General features: G+C 40.4%; 1 protein-coding gene across 2 annotated transcripts in view; it reads right to left on the minus strand.

The window, feature by feature from the left end:
• The window catches only part of LOC137645606 (cobalamin trafficking protein CblD), a 79,463-nt gene that overhangs the window by 56,998 nt on the left and 4,516 nt on the right, over nucleotides 1–17,949 (minus strand). Inside the window, exon 1 of one of the 2 annotated variants that reach the window (XM_068378403.1) lies at nucleotides 9,322–9,464. The exons of the other annotated variant lie outside the window; for it this stretch is intronic. The gene's annotated coding sequence lies outside the window, so the exon portion shown is untranslated. Of the gene's footprint in view, nucleotides 1–9,321; nucleotides 9,465–17,949 lie in introns of those variants that run through there. 2 annotated transcript variants of the gene reach the window in all.

A 17,949-nucleotide genomic window follows, 5' to 3' on the forward strand; every position in this document is an offset into this window, starting at 1 on the left:
AGCACAACGTCATTTGCAGATCCTCCAGGCAGCAATTGTAGGAAAGAGCTCTGAGTAAGACACGCTCCGGACTGCTCCAATGGTTGCAACCTGGAGCCTGAGGCGTCATGACAGAGGCAGTCTTCCTCTTCAGAGGTCTGGATGCGAGACGCCAGCCCCGTCTGGGCGCTGCGTCATCCGAGGAGGACGAAAACACTTTCACCTCGCCTTTCACATGGTGAGGGCGAGCGTCCTGTGAAGCGTCAACAGGTATGCTCGAGGGGACGAGTGCTCGGGCGCTAATGCCTATCATTTCCTTTCGTCGTTCGACATTCCTTCTCCAAGGGGTTGGGGAGCTTGGAAGAGGTCTATGGCTAGAAGAACGACAGGTCCTAACAGACGCACCCTCTATTTGAGGGGCGGTGCTTAGGACGAAACAAAGAGCCCAAAACTGGAAAACTTCCTCCTTATACACGAACCTCAGGTATTGCTTGAAGTTCGGATGGATGGGGATGTGGAAGTAAGCATCCTGGAGGCCTAAAAAGACCATCCAGTCGTCCTTTCTTACTGCTGCTAGGACTGATTTCGATGTCTCCATGGAGAACTTTGTCCTCTGAACGAAGGCGTTAAGAGCACTTACATCCAGGACTGGTCTCTATTGCCTTCTTCTCCAATAAGAAAGACATTTGATGTTGCATAGCCTGTCTCTTTGACTCCTCTCTGTATCTGGCAGAGAGATCTATCGGAGTTACTATTACAGGAGGTTTCCCTAAGAAAAAGATTTCGAATCCCGCCTTTAGTAACTGGACGGACCAAAGGTCTGCTCCTTTCCTCTCCCAAGTTGCCAGAAGTTGTTTAGTCTGGCTCCTACAGTTGTTTGTGTGGCTTGAGAAAGAAGTAGGCAGAACCTTCCTTGCTCTTTTAGACACCAATTCCTGTGTGGCCTTTTGGGCTAAAGAGGAAGAGCCCTCTTTGACCAATTCTTGAGGAAAAAGAGAGGAAGAAAACAGGGTGCATACCTCAATTCTGACTTCGGAATGGGTGTAACCCCAATGGACAGAAAAGAACACATCTGGGCTCTATTCTGAAGAACCCCCACTGAGAAAAGGGCTGCCAACTCATTGGAACTGTCCCTTAAGACTTTCGAAAGCTCTGAAGACGCCTTTGATAGCATGATCAAGCTCTGACGTTGACCAGAGTATTTTGGTCCTTCTCATGGCCATCCGACGAGGAGCGTCTACTAGACTCGAAAAGTCTCCTTAGGCAGAGGCAGGAACTCCCAAGCCGAGAACTTCTCCCGTCTCATACCACACACTAGACCTGGAGGCCAATCTAGCCAAGAGAAAAGTGAAAGACGTCTTTCCCTGGTCCTTTATGGACTGCATCCAGTCTCCCAACATACTCAAAGCTCTCTTTGATGATCGAGACAGAACCATCTTTGTAAAAAGCCTCCTTCGACGCCTTCCCTAGCATAAATTCTGAAGGCGGTGAATGAGGAGCAACAGGCACAAAATAATCTGGAAACTCTTCGGTAAAAACTCTCATGAGTTTCTTTAGGTCAACCGAAGGATGAAGAGTCTTAGGATCTTCTCCTTCCGAGAATTCCTCTAACAGTTCAGTAGGGGAAAGATGATCGTCGATCCTTTCCTCCGACAAAGCTCTAACCGAAATAGAGACGTCTTGGATATCAGGAGTCAACTCCTTCAGGCCCCGATTTCTGGCGTCAAGGGGCCCAAGATCATCATGTCTGGCGTCACGTTGTTCCAACGCTTGACGCTCGCGATCCTTACGATCGGAACTAAGGCGTCCGCGATCTAGACACTCGGTTCGACAGGCGTCATCACGACGTCCGATTCTGACTGCTTGACGCTCGGCGTCAAGTCTGGCTGCTTGACGCTCAGCGTCACGTCTGACTGCTTGACACTTGGCGTCATGTCTGACTGCTTGACGCTTGGCGTCACGTCTAACTGCTCGAGTTGAGCAAGAGGATCACCATTACGCTGCTCGGTGTCACGTTGTTCAAACGCTTGACTCTCGGAACAATGACGTTCGCGATCTAGACGCTCGGAACTATGATGTTCGCGATCTAGACGCTCGGAACTATGATGTTCGCGATCTAGACGCTCGGAACTATGATGTTCGCGATCTAGACGCTCGGAACTATGATGTTCGCGATCTAGACGCTCGGAACTATGATGTTCGCGATCTAGACGCTCGGAACTATGATGTTCGCGATCTAGACGCTCGGTACAATGACGTTCGCGATCTAGACGCTCGGAACTATGATGTTCGCGATCTAGACGCTCGGAACTATGATGTTCGCGATCTAGACGCTCGGTACAATGACGTTCGCGATCTAGACGCTCGGAACTATGATGTTCGCGATCTAGACGCTCGGAACTATGACGTTCGCGATCTAGACGCTCGGAACTATGATGTTCGCGATCTAGACGCTCGGTACAATGACGTTCGCGATCTAGACGCTCGGAACTATGATGTTCGCGATCTAGACGCTCGGTACAATGACGTTCGCGATCTAGACGCTCGGAACTATGATGTTCGCGATCTAGACGCCCCGCTCGTCCAACAAGAGAGACATTAGAAGTTGCACTCAGTGTCAAACATCGTGTCTAACTCTCACAGCAGCGTTAGTAGCTTGCCGTCCAATGCTTTGACGCTTGGCGTTACGTGTCATGACTTCCAACTACTCGACGGTTGGCGTTAAGTAGTCCAACTCTTTAAACGCTCGGTGTTCTTTCTGACGGTTGGCATCGTGGCGTTTAGAATCTAAACGCTCGGCGTCATGACGAGCTACTCTCTTCCTGTCTAGCAGGAAGGGAAATACGTAAGACACCAGCCCTCATAAAGAGGCTGGACACACGTCATCTGACGGCGAAGATAAAACTTTGACCTAGCCTTTCCCATGGCGAGGGCGAGCGTTAACAGGAACGCTCGAGGGGACGTCTGCTCGGGCGCTAACTTTCGCCGATCGACATTCCTTCTCCCAGGGTCTGGGAAGCTTGGAAGGGGTCTAGGGCTAGGAGAACGACAGGTACGAGCAAAGGCACCCTCCACTGCACTGATTTAGCACTGAAACTTGCACTTTTAAACTCTCTCAATCAGACCATAATTTAGACCTGCCCGCTGCGAGAGATTTTACTCTTTTGACCAGGGCTTGAATGAGAATGCAATAGGCTATACGATTAATAATAGTATTCCCAATATCGAAAAAAAATAAATAACGATACAAAGCAATTTGTGGGACTGTATCGATTGTCATGAGTACTAACTCATGACAATCGATACAGTCCCACAAATTGCTTTGTATCGTTATTTATTTTTTTTTGATATTGGGAATACTATTATTAATCGTATAGCCTATTGCATTCTCATTCAAGCCCTGGTCAAAAGAGTAAAATCTCTCGCAGCGGGAAGGTCTAAATTATGGTCTGATTGAGAGAGTTTAAAAGTGCAAGTTTCAGTGCTAAATCAGTGCAGTGGAGGGTGCCTTTGCTCGTACCTGTCGTTCTCCTAGCCCTAGACCCCTTCCAAGCTTCCCAGACCCTGGGAGAAGGAATGTCGATCGGCGAAAGGAAACGAGAGGCGTTAGCGCCCGAGCAGACGTCCTAGCGTAAATTTAACTGTACGCTAGTTTTATTTAATCTCTGAAAATAGATGGATGATTATCGAAAGAAAGTATACTAATAGGACAAATGTTTCTTAAAAAATATTATATTCCTTTTGCATTATAAAACTTGAATACTTTTGTTTTGTATGTTAGTATTTTCTTTTCATTCCTTGCAAGAAAAGGAAACGAATTTTGCAAGTCATACTACGTAGTTTACGTCACGTTAGTGACGTCATAGTGTTGGCGGAATGATTTCCTTCCGTCATCATATATTTAAGAGTAGGTTTGTTAGTTTTACAGTAAGGAGAAAAAACTCCTAATCCTACCCCTTTCAAGCTACGAACATAGCGATCATATTCCAACCACTAACTGTCAGTCAAAATAAAATCAAACAAGCAAAAGCCAAAAGTAAATTGTACATCACCAAGATAACTGCAATTATACAGGTTACAGCGAGTGAAAAATCCAACAATGTCGCCGGTGCGGTGGCAGGGAAGATCTGAGGAATCACTGAAATGGTTCCAGGTACCTGGCTAGAGGGCACACTGGTGGTACACCTGGCTACCCAATCGGCGATTGCCCCGAGTTTTGAAATTTCTGCCGTGACGTCAGGGACATAAAGCTATATATATAACTACTGGGTAAGTCAGATGTTTAAAATACTGTAATACAAAGGATCATGTTCAGAGGCTGGTACACATTACTCTCATTCTAATTTGAAAATAGTTTCACCAAGCTGAACCTTCTTTATTATCGCTAATAAAAACCAGTTATCCATAATCTGCATTTTCCTAGCTATACAAACCAGAGTCCTTTAAACAGGAGTAAACGACTTTAGAATTGTTAACAAGGTAAACATAATTAGTAGGAGGAAGTAGGAAGAAGACACTCACCTTCATACCATCCCTTTTGGCCATTGGTCAAGGGCTGAGAGGGGTCGTTGATGAGGAATATGTAACTTAAACAACTCGAGGTCTTGTAACTAAGAAAAATACAAAATACTTCAGCCCCAAACAGGGGTGCAGAAACTATTAGGGCTACATCCAGTACTAGTTCGAGAGGAAGTCAGTAATAGATCATAGAATGCCTAGATTCAAGGGACCTGTCTCCACAACCGTGACTGAGATCCAATTTTTCTGCCAGAGACTGTTAAACTAGCGCAGTTCTTATCCATAAAAAACGGTCGCGAGGTATTCGTATACTATACGTGAAACATGGGAGAATGTATCGTTAAAGCAGTAGCCTGGTCCTTGAGGCACAGAGCACGTAAGCCATTCTGTAGTAGGAATGAAGTGTAGGTGAAGAAAGTATCTTCAAGAGTGATGAATGTCCGCGAACGTGCCAGATAAAATAAAAACTTCAGGAAACGAAGAAACCCCGTTTGTGAAAAAAAAAAAAAAAAAAAAAGGAAAGAGGGGTATTAAGCGCCAAGGATAGCCCTCATGCATTAACCCAGTCGTTGATGGAGAGTGCTGGGCTAGGTTCCCAGAAGAAAAAGGATTGTGGTGGCCGATGCAGTAATGTCCCTGACCGGTGAATGCCAGACTGAGGTTCGAGTCTCACTCAAACTCGTTAGTTTCTTTGGTCACTGCAACCTCACCACCCTTGTGAGCTAAGGATGGGGGGTTTGAGGGAGCCTATAGGTCTATCTGCTGAGTCATCAGCAGCCATTGCCTGGCCGTCCTTGGTCCTAGCTTAGGTGGAGAGGGGGCTTGGATGCTGACCATATGTAGATGTGGTCAGTTTCTAGGGGCAATGTCCTGCTTGATAGGGGAATGTCAACATCCCTTGCCTCAGCCATTCATGCGCGTCCTTTAACCCACGAAGGACGACGGGCCTCGCCGCCAAAAGACGACGACAGTTTATTGATATTTATAGAAAAAAGGAAAAAAATCTGTAAATAATATATTTTTCACTCTAATATATAAGTATTTGGTATCATTGAAACCGCAAGAAGATGAGCTTTTTGAATAGGGCATTTATTGTTTGATACATATTTAATTACTTTGGATATAAAAAAAAATATCTTTAGAAATCACAGTTGCAAAAAAATCAAAGTCACTTTGAAGCTGGATTATTACAAAACTTATTATTCCTTTTTGTTATAACAAAGCTAATTTTGTAAAGAATGTAATTTTGAAAAATTCCTAAAAAAAAAAGATTATTCTATTCAGTGATAGCGTGGTAAAAAAAATATATATCAACATATCAAGTGACACTTTTTCACCATTTGGTAACGCAGATTTACAAAAATATTACAACATTCATAATTATCAAGTGAGTTCACAAAAGTAGCCACAATTATTGACTTGAATTTACTGACAGTCTTCATGTTCATCATTGTCCTCATGTTTCCTCTTAGGACGACCTTTCACCCTGAAGTAATGTTGCAGCTTTGGCCAGCATTGCTCATGAATGCCAGCATTGCATCCAGGACACCAGTGCTTCGAGCGCTTGGGACAAACTGCACATAATCTTTGCTTGCAACCATCTAACCTAGCATATACATGGCTTGAACCAGGTGAACTGACAGGAATAGGATTACGACCTGGTGAATTAGAAAGTCGGCTACCAGGCGACTGTGGAATGAGAGGGTAAGATGCAGCATCCGGGATTGACAGACATTCAATAATGTCACGAAGAAAATCATCTCTCTTGAATGGCCTATCAGTATTTTGCTGATAGATAATATAAGCATTTAGAACTGATACATCTATAAGATTACTATAAATTTTCTTCCAGTATCTCCTGGTTGACCTTTGTGCAGCATAATGATAAAGTTTTTTGTCTGACAGGTCAACACCTCCCATACCAACATTATAGTCATTTATGACTTTAGGCTTGATTTTTTCTCCATGTCTTGTCTGCAATGTGACATTTTCAGCATGAGCATATGTTGTCAAAAGGTAAACTGGCTTGCGAGTTGCTTTCTCTTTGAAACCACAAGTAAGCAACTTTCCTTTTCTTACATAGACAGTTTCACCTGTGCTGAGCTTCTGCTTGACCAAAATTTGAGACAAAAATTTAGAATTGATCTTTATTGTTCCTGTGAGGGATGTCTTTTGTATTAGTAGGGCTTCTGCTAGAGGAATCTTTGTATAAAAGTTGTCAGTAATCAGGTGATAACCTTTATTCAGAACCTTGCTTTTCTCCATTATATTCATTACTACTGTATGAGTAAAGCCTTGCTGACTTCCAGTAGCATAAAAATCACGCCCTGAATACAAATCTATATGATAAACATATCCAGTGGAAGCTTCACAAAGTTCAAACTTTTTTATCCCATACCTACAGTGCCGTTTATTGGGCATATATTGTATAAATGCACACCTATTACGCATACCAATCATACTTTCATCAAGGGAGATTGTCTGCTGAAGATTGTAATGATCCTTGAATAACTTATTGCAGGAATCTAAAAGAGGGCGCACTCGAAACCATGGGTCATACTGTGGGTCACCTCTGGGCTTATTCAAGGTATTATCATTCAAATGAAGAAATCGACTAATTAGAAGATATTCATCGCGTGGCATGGTTTCTCCAAAAAAAGGAATTCTAGTTGAACGAAACGTACTCCAAAAATCTTTTATATCCTGCACTTTTATCAATCCCATGAGTAAACTAAGAGCTAAAAACTTTTTCATTCTTTCATGAGTTACTGGTTTCCAGATTCTGTATTTGCTTCGTGGATGTTCTCTTATCCACTCTTCCTTACTAGCTAAAAATCTATTGGCATATATGTTAGTCTCACGAACAAGAATATCTATAATATCATCAGTTATAAATAAAGAAAAGTATTCAATAGGCTGTGAATTACGGTTAGGAATCCCTAAAGGACCTACATTTCTTTGGGTAAAAACCAAATCACTCCCACAGTCAATACCTTCAGGCGGATAAACACGTGCCCAGGATGAGGCAACAGGTTCAATGTCAAGATCGTCGTCATAAACATCGCTATCAGTCATATAATCATCACTATCATGCTCACTATGGCTGTCCAAATCATCAGCACTTGTTTCTGAATCATAATGATATTCCATATTAGCCATTATAAAACAAATTAACTCTTAATTTTGCATAAAAAAGTTATCTTTTATCCTGCCAACAGATAACAAAATCTCGATCGATAAGCCAAACGGCACCTACCCCCACCGCCAACGGCGCATGCTTAGTACACTCCTATAACCTCAAAGTATAAGATTTCTGGCAACTTTGCTTTGTAAATGATCACTGATTGGTTAAAGTAGCCTGTGACGTCAATAGAAGGCGGAGCTAAAGTCATATGTAGGGGGAAGAAAGGATGAAAAAAATGCATCCACAATATAGACGGTCGCTAGTTGGTAGCAATTAATGCATCCATTAAATGGACGGGTCGTCCTTCGTGGGTTAAAGGGTTGCAACTGGTCTTGGGGTAGGCTAAGGATATGGAGGTCTAAGAGGGGTTTGCAGGAGACCACTCAGTAAGTATGGCTCCTAGGTTAGGTTAAGTGGGAAACTAAAGCTTAGGTGGTAGCCTTGTGCTAGTTTTGCTTTAAATGTGGTTTTTCATTCATAACATCTATATTTTTTAAATCTCATTAACTTGAAAAATACATATTTCCCCCAAAAGATTTCCATTCAAAGTTCAGTACCCTTAAATATTTACTTTCTTAGGAGCCTTTCTATATCAGCGGCCAGTTTCTCCATCATGCATAGTAAATGGACGCCCACTAACCTAAACTTTACCACCTAACCTAACCTATAAGACATGTACGTTACTACTCACCTAACGAGGAGGCTAACGTCGTATTCTTAGTTGGCCATCATCATACATACAGGTGGGCGCTATCATGCATACACCCACAATTATTTTCTTCATAGAAGTATTGTACAAAAGTATATCTTTACCTTATTATCATCATCAGGGTTATTGTACTAATATGTAAATTTACTGATTTTACTATAGTTAAAGATAAAAAAAAAGCTTTTTTAATAAAAAACAAGTGTTTCCTAAAGTAAAAAGTCTATTTTCTTCGAAAATGTCATTTATTTTCACTACAAAAAGAAACTTGACCATCTAAGAAATAATAATCAATGGGGTTCGCGTGCGCAGCTCAGCACATACTGATTGGCAGTACATTGGGGCTTGATTTTTTTGTTTTTTCACAAGCGAAGCAAGCGCACTGTGGAACTAAAACCATTAGATTTCTGAAAAATATCCTCGTTCTTGAGACGGTATAACGAGTTTTCGGTTTATTTACTGTTAAAATAAAGGTCAAATTCAGTGAAAGCACATCATTTACTAGAAAAATACTATTTTTTTTTCCTGTTCAAAACGTTGTTCCGTCCGTAACTATAATTTTACAAATTTACTAATTTACCCCAAGGTGCCAAACCCACATGACTTAGTTTAGGGATCGAACCTTGGGTTAGGATGTCTTAGATTTAGTAAAACATAGCATAACTTGTTTTTTTTTTTTTTTTTTTGTATTTTAGAGAACTCACATCCCCCGATCTACATACAGTACTCCAAAAATAATACGAGAATACAACAACCAGTATACAATACGGTGGGCTGTATGGGTTGGGGGTCTAAATAAACACTACCAATTATAATGCAATTCTAAGTCTTACGAGATCAAAATTGATAAAAGATAAACTCTTATGAAACGAGAGCAAAAAATACATAAAAATTCTTCAAATAATCAGTAAAGAAAGACACGGTGTAGTATTACCGATCAGCTATCGTAATGCAGATGTTTACAGGTCAAGGATTAGGAGCAAACTAAAATCTTAACATTGTGATTTTCGAGTCTGAACTCTGGTGGTTCGCCGTTAACTCTTCTGTTATTTTTGAGGAATAATGATTCTCAGTTTCTCGTGTTTCTGTAATGTTGACCAAAGACTAGTCTTTGGTATTAACGCTCATTTAAAAATTAAATCGTATGTTGTCTTTATAGTCCAGCCGTTTTCAGTAAAAATCGTTCAAATTTGGTTAAAAGCACCAAATTTTGCACAAAGTTAGCTTGAGATGTACCTATTGAAATGTGATAGAGACCCATTTGATATCTTTCCAATATGGCCGCTTTTTTCAAGATGGCCGCCAAATATCTGGAAAATGCTGCTATTTGAAAGATTTTTATCGTATAGTCACAATTTTGGAGTCTAAACCTATATTTTCAAGGATGTTCTAAACATTAAAAGCAAATGTGGGCACATAAGACAAATATTTAAGGAGCAAATGGCCTTTTTGTTACAGAAATTGCCTACAAAAATATTAAACCGGCTGTAATCATATTTATTCTGTAATTTAACGCAAAGTAAAGAATGTATTTGAATGTCAAACATAAGTACAGTGTTTTGTTAACTCAATATGAAGAGTTTTATATTAACTTCATCCCAAAATAGGTCCTATCCTTGTAACCATCAATGCTAGTACAGTACTGAAATGACTAATTTAAGTACACAGTCTAATCACACACAGGCAACAATCCCCCCCCCCCCCGCATTTGCACAGAGCCATACATGCCAGTTGTGCTTTCACACACTTGCATCTTCCTCTGCAGCCTTTGACACATCCACATTTCAGGAATTCCATACAGGAAACTGACGCTTGAGGCAGATCTGACCAATAGGGTTCCCATGCATTCCCAGGTCCTTTCATCCAACCCCATTCAACAGGTGAAGGTAACACGGGATTGGAGAGAAGTGACTGGCCCCAAACATGACCCGCTTGATAAGATGCTCATATGACATGCTGGTAGAGAGCAGCAGAAGTTGGTGGTATGAGATCAATAGACCTGCCATTCCTGGTGAAGAGATCTTTTCTCGCTTCATAAGCTGATGTGGCAGATGTCATAAAGCAGAACAACAAATCCCTCAAGGTTTGCCATGTGCTGGTCAATTCTCTCCAGTGTTGGTACATTCCTAAGGTCTGCAAACACCTCGGTTACACTTTCACATATTTGCCACGTCTCCCAAGAAGATTTCATCCCTTTACCAGCAAAGGAGGATGTGTTGTCACACTCGATGAAGGCATGAAACATAGGCAGAGCTCGACACTTTGGACCTAGAGAACCAGCTATGGTGTGTACAGGGATATATTTGAAGTTGTCCCCAACCCCAAAGCTGATCCACAGTTCACTTGCATGAATTGGAAGACACAACGCTATAGCTAACACTACTACATCAGTGTCCACAGTTCTGATCATGATCCTCTCACAACCATGTTGAACAGCATCTTTTGCATGGAGAAGAAGCCTTGTGTCTACTTCCTCATGGGAGCACGGAAATATTTGATCAATACTGTCCTTCTGGGGGTTGCAAAGGACCAATTCTCCTTTTATGGACATAATTTGCTTGCCCTCTGGACAGCTGACAGTAGTACATTGATCCGCTAGAAAACTGAAGAGCTCGGCTTTGTTTGCATCACACCGCAAGAAAGCCTTCCAGTTGCCAAGAACAGGAGTGTTAGCCTTTACTTTTCTGCTGTCCCCCTCTCCTCTGAGACTCCTAGCAGTCGCCTTCAGACTGTCTTGGAAGTACTGATCAAAGATAATATCAACTCTTCTTGCTGACTCCAGTCGACGCTTTACATGTGGTACAAATACCTGGTCAGCATACTCTTGAAATGTTCTTGATGCACCTGGGTTAAGCATATTAACAATGGCAGCCCCATCTACTGTAGAAGAACTGCATCAGTATCAGGCTTGTCCTTGATTGTGGTACTATGCTGTGTAAGGAATGGGAGAAGATCAGCTTTGGTCCCATGTTGAAGTAATCCACCCTGTGACAATGATGGTGGACTGGATTGATTCTCATGGCAGAAAAACTCATCAATATCCCCATCTCTCACTTGGCAAGACACATACAGTTTAGAGAAAAGAGAACAGTCTTGTTTCAATGATGCAATTTGTTGCTTCTCCTTTGACACTTTGCGGGTAGGCTGGCTGCTGAATAGAGGAAATTTGTTCCTTTTGATAGGGTCTGTCAGACTTTTGGTTCTGTCTTCTAGCCGTTCCTTCACAAAATCACTATATTGCTCATATCCCATCCTTTTGATATGCCTTACGGTTTCTATAAACTCTTTGTCTACAACATCCTGGGTGCCTAATACAAGAAGATCAGATGAATCTTCCATGAATGGATTTCCCATGTCTTCTAATGTATCACACAAGGATTTGACTTGCTTTCTGTATGTTGTCTGTACCCCCTGTTGAGCTTCATGGTGTCTCTGGTCTGAATGCTTTTCTGCCTGTCCCCGGAGTCCTTCCACCACAGTTTTAAACTCATTCACAACTCTTGACACTTCTGGCCCAGCCACCATCCATCTTTAGAGTTGTGCACTGTTTTCAGTTATGCCCAGAGCACCACCATCTCCTTTAATCTGTTTGTTGTTCTGTTCGTGAGCTTGGTCTAATGGGATGCTGGAAAATGAGTGTTGTGTTTTGTGAACAACAAACTTTCCCTCTGAGAATTCAGCAGCAATCTCAGGATGCATCAAATCTAGGGAAGCTATATCTCTAATATGCACTGCAACCCAACGAGCATAATTTGGGTGGTCTAGTGCAAAGAACCATGGGGCCAGCTTTGTGAGTGCAGCCTTGTACAGATTGAAGTTGCCTTGTCGCAATGATTGGAGGAAATCCATCAAAGCTAGTTCTAGGTCAAGTGTGATGGACCAGAAGTTAAACATAGGTCCTGCATTTTCCATTTTCACTCTCCATTGCTCAAAGCTTAGAGGATCTGTGGTGTGGTCTTCTGTTTGGTGACGCTTGTAGGCTCTATCCATGAGAATGTACTAGCTCCCTGCGGTCACCTGGTGGGCATGCCTCATTCTCATTATATGTGCAGCCTTCAGGAAGGAATCTACATACCTTGAGGCTATCTCTGCCTGCACAAGGGTGTTGGTCCATCCAGTTCCTTCCAGCCTGTCTCCAAGAACTTTGAGAAAGGCCAGCTCAATGTGTAAGCCACCAAACATCACTACAACTTGATTCTCTCCGTGAATGTTGGGGTATTACCATTGGAGTTGTTTGGCAATAGCATACAGTGGCTGATCACAGGCAACTACCGGGATCTGAACAGGATTCAGAAAATCTACTGCATTCTTTATAACTTTCATAGTATGGTCAATCATGGCACTTGACTTAGCCTCCTCATAGAACAGTGGGAGCAATGAGCTGATGTCGGAAGGAGCAGACTATTCTGTGTGGGCCTGATCAGCATGGTATGCAGCCTAGGATTTCTTTAGGTCTGTTGATGACTCCGCTTCAATCCCTTCTTTCACATGTTTCAACCACCGGCAAAATGATTGTATAACAAACAAAATGGTTGTCACTGTAGAATTGTAAGAATTGAGACAGATAACATTTAGAGCAATTTTTCAGTATGTTTGACTTATTTCAGAATTTAAATGGGCATTTGCTGGTAAAATATTGTTCTCCTGTACTTATTTTTATTCTCATTGTTTAGAACATCCTTGAAAATATAGGTAAAGACTCCAAAATTGTAACTATACGATGAAAATAGTTCGAATAGCAGCATTTTCCTGAATTTTGGCGGTCATCTTGAAAAAAGCGGCCATATTGGAAAGATATCAAATGGGTCTCTATCACATTTCAAAAGGTACACACACATATATAGGCTGCATGTGTCCGTGTGTGTGAATATTGTGTGTATATACAGTATATATATATATATATATATATATATATATATATATATATATATAATATATATATATATATATATATATATATATATTATATATATATATATAATATATATATATATATATATATATATATATATATAATATATATATATAATATATATATATATATATATATATATATCTTTTAAATCTAAGATATAATACATACAAAAATAATTTTAAAAACATTTCTCACACAGATCTGCTAAATCAAGTCGTAATATTTTATTACAATAAATGTGTAATATCATGGACTGTGAAGTTGGGGTCTTTAAGGGGTATATTAAAAAGGTCACTCATCGTAGCATGGAAATATTAGGGATAATTCGCATGTGACTGAGTGTTTCATTTCTAATTCAGGCAAACGAATCCTATGTCAACTTAAAATTTTAAAAACGTTGCCACTTTGCGAAGAGTAAGTTATTGATAAAGGAACTATAGATTGGTCTTTATTAGATTACGGCTTATCAAATTCCTTATCCTTTATCTATATTTAAATATCTGGCATTGTCGTTGAATTAGTTCTTTATTCAATCTGCTAGAGTTTTTTTTTTTCTTTTAGAATTCTAACCATCCTTTGAATTCTGACCATCCTTTGCATTCTAATCTTCTTAGATTATACCAAAGATCTGGCAGTAATTTTAGACTTCTGGAAGCTTTGCAAACATTATAGAGGCTGTCTGAGCCAAGATCAGGCAGTAATTCTAGACTTCTGGAAGCTTTGTAAACATTATAGAGGCTGTCTGAGCAAAGATCAGGCAGTAATTCTAGACTTCTGGAAGCTTTGTAAACATTATAAAGGCTGTCTGAGCAAAGATCAGGCAGTAATTTTATAATTCTGGAAGCTTTTTAAACATTATAGAGGCTGTCTGAGCAAAGATCAGGCAGTATTTCAGACTTCTGGAAGCTTTGTAAACGTTATAGAGACTGTCTGAGCAAGCAAAGATCTTGCAGTAATTTTAGACTTCTGGAAGCTTTGTAAACATTATAGAGGCTATCTGAGCAAGCAAAGATCAGGCAGTAATTCTAGACTTCTGGAAGCTTTGTAAACATTATAGAGGCTATCTGAGCAAGCAAAGATCAGGCAGTAATTCTAGACTTCTGGAAGCTTTGTAAACATTATAAAGGCTATCTGAGCAACCAAAGATCTTGCAGTAATTTTAGACTTCTGGAAGCTTTGTAAACATTATAGAGGCTATCTGAGCAAGCAAAGATCAGGCAGTAATTCTAGACTTCTGGAAGCTTTGTAAACATTATAGAGGCTATCTGAGCAAGCAAAGATCAGGCAGTAATTCTAGACTTCTGGAAGCTTTGTAAACATTATAGAGGCTATCTGAGCAAGCAAAGATCAGGCAGTAATTCTAGACTTCTGGAAGCTTTGTAAACATTATAAAGGCTATCTGAGCAAGCAAAGATCAGGCAGTAATTCTAGACTTCTGGAAGCTTTGTAAACATTATAGAGGCTATCTGAGCAAGCAAAGATCAGGCAGTAATTCTAGACTTCTGGAAGCTTTGTAAACATTATAGAGGCTATCTGAGCAAGCAAAGATCAGGCAGTAATTCTAGACTTCTGGAAGCTTTGTAAACATTATAGAGGCTATCTGAGCAAGCAAAGATCTTGCAGTAATTCTAGACTTCTGGAAGCTTTGTAAACATTATAGAGGCTATCTGAGCAAGCAAAGATCAGGCAGTAATTCTAGACTTCTGGAAGCTTTGTAAACATTATAGAGGCTATCTGAGCAAACAAAGATCAGGCAGTAATTTTAGACTTCTGGAAGCTTTGTAAACATTATAGAGGCCGACTGAGTAAAGATCAGGCAGTAATTTTAGCCTTCTGGAAGTGTTGTAGACGTTATAGAGGCTGTCTGAGCAAAGATCAGGCAGTAATTTTAGACTTCTGGAAGCTTTGTAAACATTATAGAGACTGTCTGAGCAAAGATCAGGCAGTATTTTAGACTTCTGGAAGCTTTGTAAACATTATGGAGGCTGTCTGAGCAAAGATCAGGCAGTAATTTTAGACTTCTGGAAGCTTTGTAAACATTATAGAGGCTATCTGAGCAAAGATCTGGCAGTGATTTTATACCAAGGCTAAATACATACATCTATCTAAGCAAATCACTAAAAACACACACATGGCGTTATGAACACTACGGGCTTATTGTTGCAAATACAATTAAGAATCTTTTATGCACATAATCAAACCCATTCACATATAGAAACTAGAAGGGCACTCAATGGAGAGCAGACCTCCGACGCGACAGCTTATAACCCGACCTTTTGCTCGACCTTGACCTTAACACGTATCAACTTTCGTGGATTTTCATACACTCAAATATGAACCAAGTTGAAGTCTCTGTGACATTGATGTCCAAACTTATGGTTGAGTACGTGAATTGGACATTTTGCTTGAGAGTGACCTTGACCTTCCAAAATTTAATAACTTCCAGCTTTTTACATATCAGTTAATCCTTTTAAAGTTTCATTACTCTAAGATTAAAATTGTGGCCAGAAAGCTGTTCACATACCACCTCACAAACAGGGGGTAAAATATAACCACCTTCCAACTTCGTTAGCGGAGGTAAAAAGTGTATTTAGAGACGGATCCAACAGAACTCGTATAGATAATTGTCGTATAATTTCGCTATTGAAACGAACCATTCATTGATTCTAAATTATTCTCGAATACTTTGCAACTCCTATCTCTATAGTTGATGGCACCATTGTCTTGCAAATGGTACCATTTATGACCATCGATCCAAGAAAGTAGAACCTCACTAATCACATGTCAAGAAAGTGTTATGTCTCTTTAGGTCGAAATTCGTTGGGAAAATTAATAGATATTCGACTTTCTTGAGTAGGTGTCTATGACGTTGTTTCAGTTGACTGTTACCTAATGGTTGAGACTTGTATTTATCCCTAGGCAATGGGGCTTTAGGCCTACATCATTCTCGGTCAAATACAAAAAGTTATTGATAACTTTCTGAACTAAACATTAAAAAGGGAAACTTTCTCCCCGTTAAATTCTGTTACTGACATGAGATCAATACATTATCTCTATTTTTAAAAACACTCCAATTTCTACTCGCTTACTGGGTCTAACAGTGACCACAGTCAATGCATTTACAATACGGGGATTTTCGTAGGATATCTTTGGATAATTCCACTTCTGTCGACTGTTTCTTTATGCCACTAAAAGCTTGGACAAGGCTCTCTAGGCTGTTGCTTTGATAAGGCTCTCTAAGCTGTTGATTTGATAAGACTCTCTAAGCTGTTGCTTTGATAAGGCTCTCTAAGCTGTTGCTTTGATAAGGCTCTCTAAGCTGTGGCTTTATCAAGTCTCTCTAAGCTGTTCTTTGATAAGCTCTCTAAGCTGTTGCTTTCATAAGGCTCTCTAAGCTGTTGCTTTGCTAACTCTCTAAGCTGTTGCTTTGATAAGGCTCTTTAAGCTGTTGCTTTAATTAGGCGCTCTGAGCTGTTGCTTTAATAAGCTCTCTAGGCTGTTGCTTTAATAAGCTCTCTAAACTGTTGCTTTGATAAGGCTCTCTAAGCTGTTTGCACTTTTACGATCTTCTGAAAGTAGCCAAAGATTCGATTTACCAAATTTGATTTATATCTCAATCAATTCCTCTTTTGGATAAAAAAAGATTGGCTCAAATGAAAAGGTTCAATCTGTTGTTTAAAAAATAGATAATTACTGTATTTTTCAAAGTTGAATGGAATTATTCCAATACCTTACAAATAATTAAAATGAGAATAAAGGTCGTACATGTGAATAACTAACCCACGTACTAGCAACTAATAGGTAAAACTTTAGCTTTTAAAAAACTTCAGTTTTACTTGTAATACTTTGCATACTTTGACGGCCGTTTTTTCTGGTCCTATACAGCAGGGGGAACCCTAACTCTCTACAGGACCTCCACAGTCATTTTATCATGTTCGTTCGAAAGCGTTCAATATTTCATATCACGTATTGCTCAATTATTGTTAAATCGTGACTGTCAGACGACTCAAAGAATAAGAAAGTCTTCAGTTTCCTCTTGAAAGCCTTAATATCTTAATAGTGAAATAGAGAGGAATAACTGAATGAGAGCCTTATACCAGCACAAATTGACCACGACGGACGTAAGTTCAGGAGGAAAGCAATTCTTAAACAGAACTTATTAAAACTTCATGTCTATCTATCTATCTATATACCAAAGGCACTTCCCCCAATTTTGGGGGGTAGCTGACATCAACAAGAAACAAAACAAAAAAGGGGACCTCTACTCTCTACGTTCCTCCAGCCTAAACCAGGGACTCAGCCGAGTTCAGCTGGTACTGCTAGGGTGCCACAGCCCAACCTCCCACATTTCCACCACAGATGAAGCTTCATACTGCCGAGTCCCCTACTGCTGCTACCTCCGCGGTCATCTAAGGCACCGGAGGAAGCAGCAGGGCCTACCGGAACTGCGTCACAATCGCTCGCCATTCATTCCTATTTCTAGCATGCTCTCTTGCCTCTCTCACATCTATCCTCCTATCACCCAGAGCTTTCTTCACACCATCCATCCACCCAAACCTTGGCCTTCCTCTTGTACTTCTCCCATCAACTCTTGCATTCATCACCTTCCTTAGCAGACAGCCATTTTCCATTCTCTCAACATGGCCA

Source organism: Palaemon carinicauda, chromosome 8 (assembly GCF_036898095.1).
Source record: "Palaemon carinicauda isolate YSFRI2023 chromosome 8, ASM3689809v2, whole genome shotgun sequence".
Classification (NCBI taxonomy): Eukaryota; Metazoa; Arthropoda; class Malacostraca; order Decapoda; family Palaemonidae; genus Palaemon; species Palaemon carinicauda.